This window comes from Excalfactoria chinensis, chromosome 3 (assembly GCF_039878825.1).
Source record: "Excalfactoria chinensis isolate bCotChi1 chromosome 3, bCotChi1.hap2, whole genome shotgun sequence".
Classification (NCBI taxonomy): domain Eukaryota; kingdom Metazoa; phylum Chordata; class Aves; order Galliformes; family Phasianidae; genus Excalfactoria; species Excalfactoria chinensis.
This window is the reverse complement of record NC_092827.1, coordinates 83,440,202-83,452,228: the sequence shown is the minus strand read 5'-3', so window position 1 is coordinate 83,452,228 and position 12,027 is coordinate 83,440,202.

Sequence of the window (12,027 nt, the reverse complement as noted above, 5' to 3'; positions counted from 1 at the left end):
AAAAAGTCTATTTGTATGTTCAGCCAAATGTCAGAAACAAAGGCATGCATAACTGCTAGCACTTTGTCACGTTTCAGACAGTGATTCCATATAGTTCTGTTGGCCAAGCAAATGGCATTTCCATATGCAAACATGAGGATGTGTATGGCCACTTTGGCAATCACAAGCATCCAACGTGCTCATGTTGATGGCTGTGCAACGGTACATGGGCTTTGGCCGTGGAAATGCTGTCAGTAAAGTGCAAAACCATCAATATATGCATAACATTCCCTGCTTTTTAGCAACCTGCTATAAAGCCCTGTTGACATAGCTATTGGTTGTGTGTAATCATTGTGTGCCTTTTTAACTATCACATTAAGATTCCCAGTTTCTTGTAAAATCAGTCACTACGGTATTTTCTTTTTTTTATTAATACCTGTGCGTATGAGGTGTCTGACAGAGTTATTATCCACTTCGGTGATGAAAAACTCCCGCTGAGGTCCGGGAGAACAGGATTGCAAAGACCAGCATGGTGTCTGTCTTATAAAGCGCTCATTCTTCTGACTGACCATCTGTGTGTGAAAAAGAACAACCATTACGCAGCAGTAGTTTTGTTGAGTTTGGCCTTGATTTCTTTTTTCCAGATTCTGCCCAGCAAAGAGGAGGGGAGAGGAGGGAAAGGAGAACTTCATTGGGGAGTGAAGGGGGTGGGGGTGGAGGGAAAGAAGTCTGAAAGCTTAAAAGCAGAGTGACTAGTAGAAGAGTACAGTAAAGTCAGTGAATAATTTTACTGTCCTGGTCTAGCAGCTTGGGAATGTGCCATGTAAAACAATAACAACTTCCAAGTGAGAAAGGCAGAAGGGGAGGGGAAAGCTAGGGTGCAGACTATGGGGGGGAGGGGGACGGACTGGAGGCAAGAGAGGGATTGGATCCTTGAGCACAGCCATTGCCAGTTCTCATTAAATATTTGACACTGAGTCAATTCCTAGGATATAAAATCTGTGCTAGACTTCTGTCATTGCTAGACAAACAGCATTAACAGGTAGGCAGCTGACTTCAGGTTTTGCCCAGATAAATTATTATTGCTTCTTTGGAGCCTTGTGGACCTCACTTCTTTTAAAACTGCTGTTTGACACAGGCGAAGATTTAGAGGCAGGTCTCCAGGAAGGATGTAGGGCTGCCATGCAGCTTGGCTTGGGTCTTTTTTAAGTTTCTTTCTTTTTTTTTTTTTTTTTCCTTGTTTTTCTGCCTACTGAAATGTTATCCAGGGTTTATTGAAGGATTCATAGACGGATAGCCAGGACTACAGTGCATATTTGGGGTTCTGGCTTCTTGGTCAGTGTGCTGAACTGCTGGGAAAAATTGGGGTAACTGTGCATGCAATTACTGGGTGTCTTGGCAACAAGTGTGCTGCTTTGGGAAGCTTTGGGTAAACCTGCCTGCAGAGCTGTTTCTGCCAGACTATTTTCCATGCCTGCTTAGCCACAGCGATGTGTTGCAACAGCACTGGCCTTCACCTATGCCATGAAAGACAGAGGAGGCTTTCATGGCACGATGGCCCAGAACAGAGAGGCTGTCAGCCTGCTGCTGAAGAAGGCTTCCTGTCCTGATGGAGATGGTGTATGGGGCTTGGGCAGCGGCCACCCGCAGCCTGGGTTTGGGCTCACATGAATACAATTTTTGTGGTATCTTGCAGACATCTGGTTTGGAGCAAATTGATGCTGTGACTGAATGTGGCCCGCAGTTCTTTGTTTAATTAGAAGTTAAACTCCAATAGGTCTGATCCACCATCTGGTGGGAAGATGCACTGTGTGTGTGCCTGTGCACATGTGTGGCATGCCCCTCCTCTTCCCCAGCCTCAGCTCACCGGGACAGGGACACCAAGCTGCCGCTGTGGGTTTCATGCTTAAGCCTTTCTTTCATCAGTGGCTACACAAACCCCATGAGACAAGTTTCTCTGGAACGCTGCAGCAAACATGAATATCAGCTGCCAGTTTGACTGGTGGCTTTTTCTAGAGGGTGTGAAATTGTAGCAGGCTGTGGGTTCGCAGTGCAGGAGGAGGGGCAGGTCTAAAAACCTGAGAACACTGTTGGGGATATTGGATAATTTCAAACATTTTAGCCAGTGGTGAGAGGAGGCAAGCCCCAGGTCGGCACTGAACTGGTCTGAAGAAATAAAAGCTAAATAAATAAACCAAAAACTCAAACAAGAACAACAAAATGTGGGAAGGAGAGGCAAGAGGAGAGGCTGAGCTTTCTGCACGAGGTCTTTTCTTAAAGAACTAACATGTGCCATAGCATCCGCTGAGACCCAGCTAGGAATTACTGTAGAAAAACCTTTTGCTTTTCTAACTCATAACCCAGGTCAGTTAAGAGTTATTTCCTGTTTTTATGAGGATAGATGTAGCAAGTCTCCAAGAAAGGGGTGAAAATCATGTAGAAAATGCTTCTCTATTTAATTAGAATATTGGAATGTTTGTAATAGAAGGGAAGGTAATCACAGGAGAGGAAAGTTACTGTCGCAAATCCATTCTATCTTATTTAAATTATTTCTGATCTAATAATGGGGATAAGTAGTGAAAAGACCAGATTTGCTAATGATCCAAAACTATTCAGGAAACTCTAAGATCAAATCAACCATGGGGAGTTTTAGGCACTGTTATGATGGCAAATAGCTGAATCTCTTCTCTGAGGTTGTCTTCTAATCTCTGTAAAAGAAGAGTGAAGAAACTACTCCATGACTTTGCAGAAAATCACTATTCCCACTGTGGGTGGAAGCATATCGGGTGTTATCATGGCCTGTTGTAACAACATCACCTAAAATAAACATTCAGCTAGAACACCAGGAAGAGAATAGGTTTAAGCCAAAGTACAGAGCATTGTGCCAAGGAGTAGTTACACCTTGTCTTTGTGAAACTCCGGAAACATCTCTGTTGAGAAATGCTAAACGTTATAAGAAAGCATGAAGAGATAGGATTCTGTGGAATGTTTTCTGTGTGACAGAAAACTTGACTGACTCCCTACACTGGAAAAGAGTGTCTGCAGGTGAAAGATGATCATTATCTATGAAAACAGTGAAGGTGAATGAGGAAGGATGGAGAAGGTGAATGGATTTCTCAACATAGCATTTTTCACTCAACAAGGACTATGAACATTCAGTTAAGCTCTCAGACACCTGATTTTATACAAGCAAAAGGAAGTAGGACAAAGTCGTGGACTTCATTGCCTCTAGATGTTGTCCTGGACAAAAGCATAAACAGGTTTGGAAAAGGATTAGATGAGTTCAAGGAGTATGAGTTCATGAGTAGCTGTTAAAAGTGATGGTGCAAGCACAGCCTCTCATTCAAGATGTCTACAAGCTACTACCTTGCTTGTAGCTGGATGACTATAGCAGGGAAAGAATTTGTGTGCATCATTTTTTGTATAGCTGTTCATAGACTGCACTACATAAGCCTTTGACAGTGCTAAGATTTATGAATTGTAGCTTTTCCCTGATTGCTAACATAGCAAATGAAAGAATAATTGTCAGCCTGGTGTAAATTGCACAGTGAGGAAGGGGAAGATGTTACTGGAGAGCTTCATGAAGAGATGAGCACTATATGGTGTGCTGGGAGAAGAGTGCTCATGGCCAGGGTATCCACGCTCCTTTCCAAGCAGGGGAGATGATGGGCAGTACTACAAGGCAACGTGCTCTTCATTTAGCACAGATCATCTGTCTTAGTCCCAAAGGTGATTGAAAACACATTTTTACAACAGAGAAAACGAATGACCATGGTTAAATTGGTAGATGGGAATCTGTTCTGGGAAAGTGAACAAAGGCTGATCAGAGGGTCATGTTCTTGCTGATAGCACGTTTGCTCATGCTTTTTCCATATCAGTGTCAAAGAGGGAAACCAGCAGCTCATACACCAATGAGGGGCCTCTCTGTTATGAATGTCAGCACTTTGTAAACTACTTCACTCTACTCCCTGTCTCTTCCCTTCACTTCTAAGCCTGTGCCTTAATAAATAGTTTGGATGGAGAGACATTCTCTGCAATACAGAAATGTGCCATGTGGATGTACAACAGGTCTGATTAAAAATGAGTAAGAAAGACTGAATGAGAGAAGGAAAATGAAAAAGTGTACATGTTCTTATCCAATCTTAAAAGCTGACATAAAGAAATAGTTCACCAAAACTCAATTATAAATCCATTTGAGTAGGCTCTGATTTTGAGTAACTTAATGAATTGTGCTTGGGTTCTGAAATACTTAATTCATTTAGATGTTTGTTGTTTGTTGTTTGTTTTACTTCTGATTTCTGTCTCAAAGTGGGAAGGCAGGAAATCTCTCAAGAGAGGCAGTTCTGGAGATTTCCAGCTCATTTTGGGGCTCTAGAGATTCGGATCGTTTGGGTAAACCTGTGAACTTTTGGATGTTTATCTGAACTGAACCTGAACTCTAAATCTTCTAAGAATCGCCCAGCTAAGTCAAAGGGAGGAAGGCCTATAGTGATAATTTTAATGCTTTTTTTCTCATTCAGCCATGGATACAACCCTCCTCAGCCTCCTGGGAATTTCTCTGTGCTGCATTAAAGAAAGAAAAGGCTAAATAGCGTGTATCACATACGCATAATTAAACACTGTATGCACTATTACAGTTTCAGCTGCTATATATCCCGCTTACTAGTTGCTGCCTTTGGAGGACCTTTTAGCTAGAAAACAGATGACTCTTTCCAACTGTCATTACCTCTTTATGATATTTTGTCTTGTCATATGAAGTAAACACTAAACAAAACTACTGTTCTTTAGGAAGCAAAACAACAAAAAGAGAAGGAAGCTCATTAACGCTCTGTGAGGCGTGTGTTCATTTCATTCAGTACAATTTTTGTAAAATGAGTATAGTAACCTTTTCCATGTCTGACCTTATAACTACAGCATCTCTGTGTTTGATATGCATCTGTGGAGATCTCTGGGAAACAAGGAGTAGTTTATAATCTGTGTTCTGTAGAAAATAATTTTGGAGCACCAAAGATGATATCATAGCCTTCCTGGTGTCAAAAGCACTGTACTACCTGATTTTTCTTGCTGCAAGAAAATAGTTCTACATCCTTCAGTTCTAAAAGCACACAGGAAACTATCTAAAATTTACTTCCTGAATCCCTTTCTAAATTGTACTCTTAATTTTTATGAAGTTGCTATGACTGTATTATCACAGCAGCAGCCACCTTTTGTGCCTTCTGTGCTGCCTGACACAGCAGAAAATTTGGAATAGTGTGTTTTGTTTTCAGAGGAATTTGGGAACCATCAACACTGGGCTCCTGTTCTCAGTGTTCTGCTGAGGCGAGCTGCTCTCATTGAATTCACACTCTGGGAGCAGCTGCTTCTTGGGAACTCTTCAAAATGTTGGGATGGCTGTGATATTCCTCAGGCACATGAAATGTCTGTAGCAGGGTTTGGATTGGGCTCAGTCCCAGATTTTTGACAGAGAATCAATTGGAGTTAGTTCCTGTTTGAAATTATAAACTATGTGGGATTTGGTGATTTTTGCAGGATTTCCAGATATTTTAAATTTGGCTGGCTTTCTGTTTTCCTGTATGTGGGGATCTGTGCAGACACGAATCCTATAGACACGAAACTGCAAGAGCTGTAGTTTAAGGAGTGATTTTCATCATTGTGAACGTAGATCTGCAGTTTGGAATGCTTACCTTGCGCGCCTTCACTTTGCTCGCAGACTGTCTTGAGCTATTAGCTCTGTATGCCAGAGAGTAGGACTATACACGATGTTTGTGGAGCTCAGATCCTCTCAGATCCTTCCTTTTCTGAATCTGAGTGGGGAAAAAAATCAGTGCACCGACTCTTTATGTTACCAAACGATTGGTGAGCTAGAATCCAGATCCAGATGAGGATCTACATAGTGCAATTTGCATTGTTAGTCCCTTGAGCACTGCTAAACTTCATCATGCTTTTGCTTTTGCATATTGCCCTTGCAAATTTGTGAGTCATGCAACTCCGTCAATTTATAGCCCAATGACATCTGATGATGAAGTCTGAGAATGGTGATTTCAGTCTTATGTTTTGTTCTGCCATAAGTTGCCATGGAAATGAGATTGAGGTTGCAGACCTAATGTAAAACAAAGACGAGCAGGAAGTGACACTGTGGGCCAGAAACCTTATGTAAGAGCCTGTTGCCTGAGATCAGATGAGGTCTGGCTGCCTTGATACTTTCTATCTCATCTTTCAGCACATCAGGAGATCTTATTAGGATCTGTTCCAATTAAGAAATGTTTATTACTTAAGTAAAGAGTTTAGAGCCTAATTTCCCATGTGCTTTTAGAACTGAAGGATGTAGAATTCATATTTCCCGATTGAAATGTTTTACTGGCAGAAAAAGCAATGAAATATACTAAAAACCTAATGTATATGGGACAAAATGCAAGAAATGATGAGGAAAAATAACAACGTTCTCCTTTCTAGTACAGGACAGAGTGGATATCCAGAGATGAGAATAAAAACAGAGCATAATTAGGGTGATGTTTTGTTGTTAAACTGTAGGAATAACAGATAATCTGCAGCCTAGGGACTTCTAAGGGTGTGAGTTGCACCATTTCCTTGGTGTTTTATTTGCCGGTGGTCCTCATTTCCTTCATACTCTGGTCCAAAATTGTACAGAATTTTGTGGACTGGAAGAAACACCTCTCTGTGCACAAAGTTATTATAAAAGGTAGTACAATCTCAGAACAGCCTGTATTATTATTTCCTAGTCAGTGACACTGCCAAGTGTGTAGGAAGCTAAATTCTTCCTGTACAAGGATTTCCCATAATTTGTACGTTAATTTCCACTATGCTGAACAAAATCACTTCCTGTCATGGGGTGGTCTTTGTTTTCTCTCTGGGTGTATGAAAAGACTAATAACTCTATGGATAGTGCAGTTGCTCAGGATTGTCCCTTTCCAGGACTCTGGACCATGTGGTGTTCAGGATTGCACTGGGAATTCCCCCTCCCTCCTGCTATATTTGAGTCTTGCCCACGATTTATAGGAGAATGGGAGTCTTGACATACGGAACACAGAAATGTCTATTGCTTATTTCCCAGTAGAACTTTTGACTTAGAAGATTTAGATGTTTTTCCTTACTAAATTGAGTGAGTACTTCAGTGTTTTCAACTCAGAGCCCATCAACATATCTTCTTATTTTGTCAAGGGGCCCATCTGCCAATTCTCAGTGGAAGTGCTGTTAGCAGCACTGGTAATCCAGCATGGTGGTCTAAAAGAAGGATAGGAGCCAGACGTTTGTGTTCAGGCTCCAGTTTTCTCTCGTGTTTGGCTGCAGTTACTGAAACCAAAGCTTTACAAAAAAAACCCAAACCAAAACATAAAAAAAAAACAAAAAAAAAAAACAACCAAAAAAAGTCTACAAAAAAAAACTGTATCTGGTTTGTGATAAATAAGCTTTTCACCCCCAAATCAGAAAACTCCCTGCTCCATATGCTTCTGAAGTTCTCTCTTAGCTTTGTGCCTGTTTCTTCGTCTGCTAACTTTCAATGGTGGTGTATTTGTTAAAGCAGACTTGGCTGTTTGGTAGATGTTTGCAATGCAGTGGTTAAATATAAGAAACTAAATGTGTGGATGGTAGATTAGGTGGTTAATTTTGGTCTGTAATTGCAAGCTGAGAGTAGAGTAGGAAAACTTGTACAAAACCAGATCATGTATTTCAGATTTGAATCTCTGCCATTAAATCTCCGTCCCTCTGTTACTCATATGTGACCTCAGACACCATACTCTGCTCTGGCTTCCAGCTCATCCCACTGTCACTACAGTGACATTTGCCTGTTTCTGAGGTGAGAGAGGGAGCTGGCAGTGTGCTGTGCGGTGTCCTGCTGTTCTGTTCCTGATACAAAACACACTTCCCACCTTCAGGACACTCCAGTACGTCTTCCACTTCTGAGCCTTCGTGCTTCCTGTGCCTCCATGGGACTGCACTCCCTTTCCTTTAAGAAAAGTTTTATGTTTGCATTATTAATCTTTACCCAATTATTGTCTGTGAGACAAATAATTGGGAAAAGTCAGCTATTGCTTAACAGCTTTAGTGGTAAATCAGTTTCAGCAGCTCTTTGCTGCTACTCGCAAGAATCCATGTGCTTCTCAGCTAGAAGCTCTCATCTCTCTCTCCTCCCCCTCTCCCTCCCTGAGATCCTTTGCTGGATCCATATGGTGCTGAGGATGTAAGCGCTTCAGATGAGTGTTTCAATATACAGTTATGATTCAGATTTTTGGCGTCAGCTTTTTATTGCGAGTTGTTGCCTGGCTTGAGGCATGAGGGAGTGGAAGCAGAGAAGGGGCTCTCTGTCATATGTGAAACAAGGAGACAGCAGGCAGCTACTGCAGCAACTATACAACAACTCTTTATTTATTTATTTATCTTGAGCATGAAAATGGGGTCTGGAGCAATCCCTTGGCCCCTAATCTCTTCTTAATTGATAGCTGTTGCTAGGTATGGGGATTTTAGCAGGGACCCTGACAGTTTTGCTTGGAGGAATGGTCAAAATTTCAGCCACAATAAACACTGCAGCTCAAGTAAATAATATGTGTAGTTTTTTGGTCTGGCACGAGGCACAAAATTCAAATCTCTATTCAAAAATAAGGTCTAGGTACCAGGGATCATATTCTATGCTGTCTTCAGTTTAGTTCTCACGTAGGCCTAAAGATGTAATGAAAATGTAAGTAGATGTGTTTCTATGAACACAAACAGAGTTAAGTGTCCTGATACGCAGCAATTTGCCTTGTACTTTTATTAGGCATAAGCTGATCCTTACACACAACACTGATAAGTGCAAACAAATTTCCGAACTAAACAAGTTATAAGTGCAGGAGATAGTAAACGGCAGAGATACAAAGTAATATCTTTTAACTAGCTCTTTGAAAACATGGAGTTGATAAGAGAAAAATGAACAAAAAAAAAAAAAAAATGAATTAAAAGAAGTAAAGGACAGATATGCACATGCTTAGGTTCTGTTATGAGGTGAGGTGATGCCCTGCAGGAGCCTCACAGTATCAGGCATTATTACCATATGCACAGTTCTACACACACAACTCTCCCAAATGAAGTGTTGGTGTAGCATGATCTGCGGGAAAACTAGAATAGAGATTCCCTAGGACATAAGGGTAGCAAGAGCATCAGACCAATTTAATACAGAACCAGGTCTGATTCAGCCAAAGTTATTAATTTCTAGTCCAGTGTTAGTTTTGCCATGCATAACTTGGCCATTTGGGATTAAGTATGTCCACCATGCTCTAGGTTCCCCAGGGCTTATAAAATGAATAATAGGGACCAGAGCAGACTGCTGAGTGAGCAGAGTAAAAGAGCTCAGAGATTCCCTGAGGAGGTGGCTAAAGGCTGAATTTGCTGTGCTGTAACATGCTGAAGCAGCTGGATGGGGCAATGCTAGAGACTGGAGGTCCCAATGAGGTGCAGGTGCCATATGTGCACGTATTTTGTGTCTTATTCTGGGGTATTTAGATAGCCTTACAAACTGTTCAGGGAGCAGAAGCGCTTGAGGGCTGGAGGACCCACTTAGTAGTCAGGAGTGAGGTGAACTGCATAGTCTCATATATTGTGCCTCTGAAAGAGAGCTTTATGGTCTGTTAAATTTTGGATGAGTTTTGGACCTTCCTGATAATAGTCAGGGAACAAATGAGTGTACAGAGTCCTTCTGAAGGAGAAAAAGATGGAAGTATTCCATGGAGATGTATTAAACTAAATCCAGAAGTGAACTGATGACTTTACAACTCTCAAGCAAATTATTCCAGATCATTTGTCTTGTGCAATGGGATCATGCATGAAATATGAAAATGTGTACATGACCTTCTTTTAAACTGCTGTGATTTATTACTGCCAGAATGATGGGAGAATGAAGAAGAGCTTATGAAGAAATCAACATTGTATGGGATTGCAAAATGATGCTAGGTCTGATGAATCCTCTCTGAAACCCTTTAACCGCAAGAAGTCTGCTGCTTTGCTCAGATGTTGCAGAGTGGATATCTCATCCATCCACTCTGGTTCTAAAAGGCTTTAGCTCTCTGCATGGCTTTCATGAAATCATATTTGCTTAATTTGCTTCTTTTTAGTATTAATGTTTGCGTTTTGTGCAATTTTCTGAATGCAGTTAGGTTTTGTTGCTATTAATTTTAATTGATGAGAAATTATATAAAGTCTTTATGTTCTTTGGCAGCATAAAACAAACACTTTTTCTTTCTCCCCCTAGATAATTCAGCAGCCTTTCTTTGCCCTGAACTGCTAAAAGTGTTTTCGTTTAGAAGTTACTATGCTTTAATTAATACTTCTCTTTCATATTTATGATTTGACATACATTTCTTCCATTTTCCTCCACCTTCTCAGCACCTTTCTTCTGCACCTACTGTCTTCAGATGATGGTTAGCAGTCAGGGGAGTAATGGAGAGAAACAAAACATTAGATTTCTTTTTCTTCAGGAGACCCTGCTAATCTGCTGAGGTAAAAAAGCACTTCAAATTATATTACAATAACTTGTGTTTGGGACAGGACCATAAATTACCTATCGATGTTTCCTTTAGTATAGGAATAAATCTAACTACTATTTATAACCAGATATTTCATACTTTTTTTGTGAGCATTTGTGAATCACTTGTTCATCAAGTAGCATGTCTGAGACCTTGAGATGCCTCAAGTAGTCATTATTTTTCCAGAAGTACCAAGCTCTCAGGCCTGTGGAGTGTTTCAGGCCAGGGCCTCAAAATCACAAGTTACCTGTGAAAATCTTTAATGGACTTGGACTTCACTCGAGTTTTTGATCTTTCCAAGAATCAGTTTTTACAGGTCAGTGCAATGACCTACACAAACTCAGCCCTTGCCTTCTCTTCCTGGAGCCACTGAAAAGTGGGAGGCTTTACTGGAGTTGGCTTAGGAGTTTCAGTGTCTTAGTTCTGCTGAATCTCTTACAGCAAACTTAATTCTCTGTCGCTACAGATTTCTCCACTGTAGGGATGTGAGAGTGAAAGAGTGCTTCCCCATGGCCCAGATGATGTCTGCTTACAATAATGTTCCTACCAGAGATGCTGGCTGAAAGCCCTTGCACATGAAACTGTCTTCAGTAGCGCGCTTCTCTTCTTACCAGGAGGGGAGGAGGATGACTTTGTTTCCCTGAAACTTGTGGCCATAGGGCTCATGCTGGTCAGACTTTCCCTTGCTTCTGGTTAAATGTAGTCAAGATTATGTAGGACAGGCCTGTGTCCTTGAGGGAGTGCTGTAGGGATTATGTCAATTGCAGATGCATCTCGGTTTGTGGTAAACCTGCCTGTTTGTGGGCCTGACTCACCACTGCTTTGTGGTTATGTATGACAGAGAGGGATTTCTTTTTCTCAGATTTGTTCTTTTTTTAATTAGAAAAGCTGTGTTCAGACAAAGTCAGCCATTTCAGTCAATTTCCAATGTTTTGATGACAAAACACATCCTGTGATATTTGTTATTATTGCCACGTGTTATTGTTATTGCCATCATTTCCAGTCAGACCCATAAGTTTGTTTTGTTTTTATTTTCAGAAGAAATATTTTGCCTTAAGCCTTTGTCTGAAAGCAACTTTTATTTTTTATTTTTTTTTTTCCTTTGGATCTGATTTGGCAGAGTGCTGTCTTTTAGCAAAGATATAATCAGCTCAAGGCGTACTTTGCTCAGCTGTCAGGGTCTCTGGGACTTACCTTAGATTAGATGAGTTGCTTGAAAGGTAGGATTTGGATTCCTCTGCCTCTGCTCCCACACTGTTTCACTTTGGAGCATTCTAAATATTAGTGTTCATAGTCACACTCCTGTTTTATTCAGCTGTTCCTAGCTGTGTTCATGTTAGCAAGGACTGCATCTCAGTAACAGTGAATCTCCAGAATAGAGCGTCTGGGGCTGAGCTGCTGATGTCCACAACAAGCACAGTTCTGGGGGTTCACCTTGGACCATTTGTAACTGGTTGGAGAGCAGTGGGTGTGCTGCTGGGGTGGACCTTCCCATTTAGTTTTTCTGCCCAGTCTGTGAGCCTCAAGGCTGTGT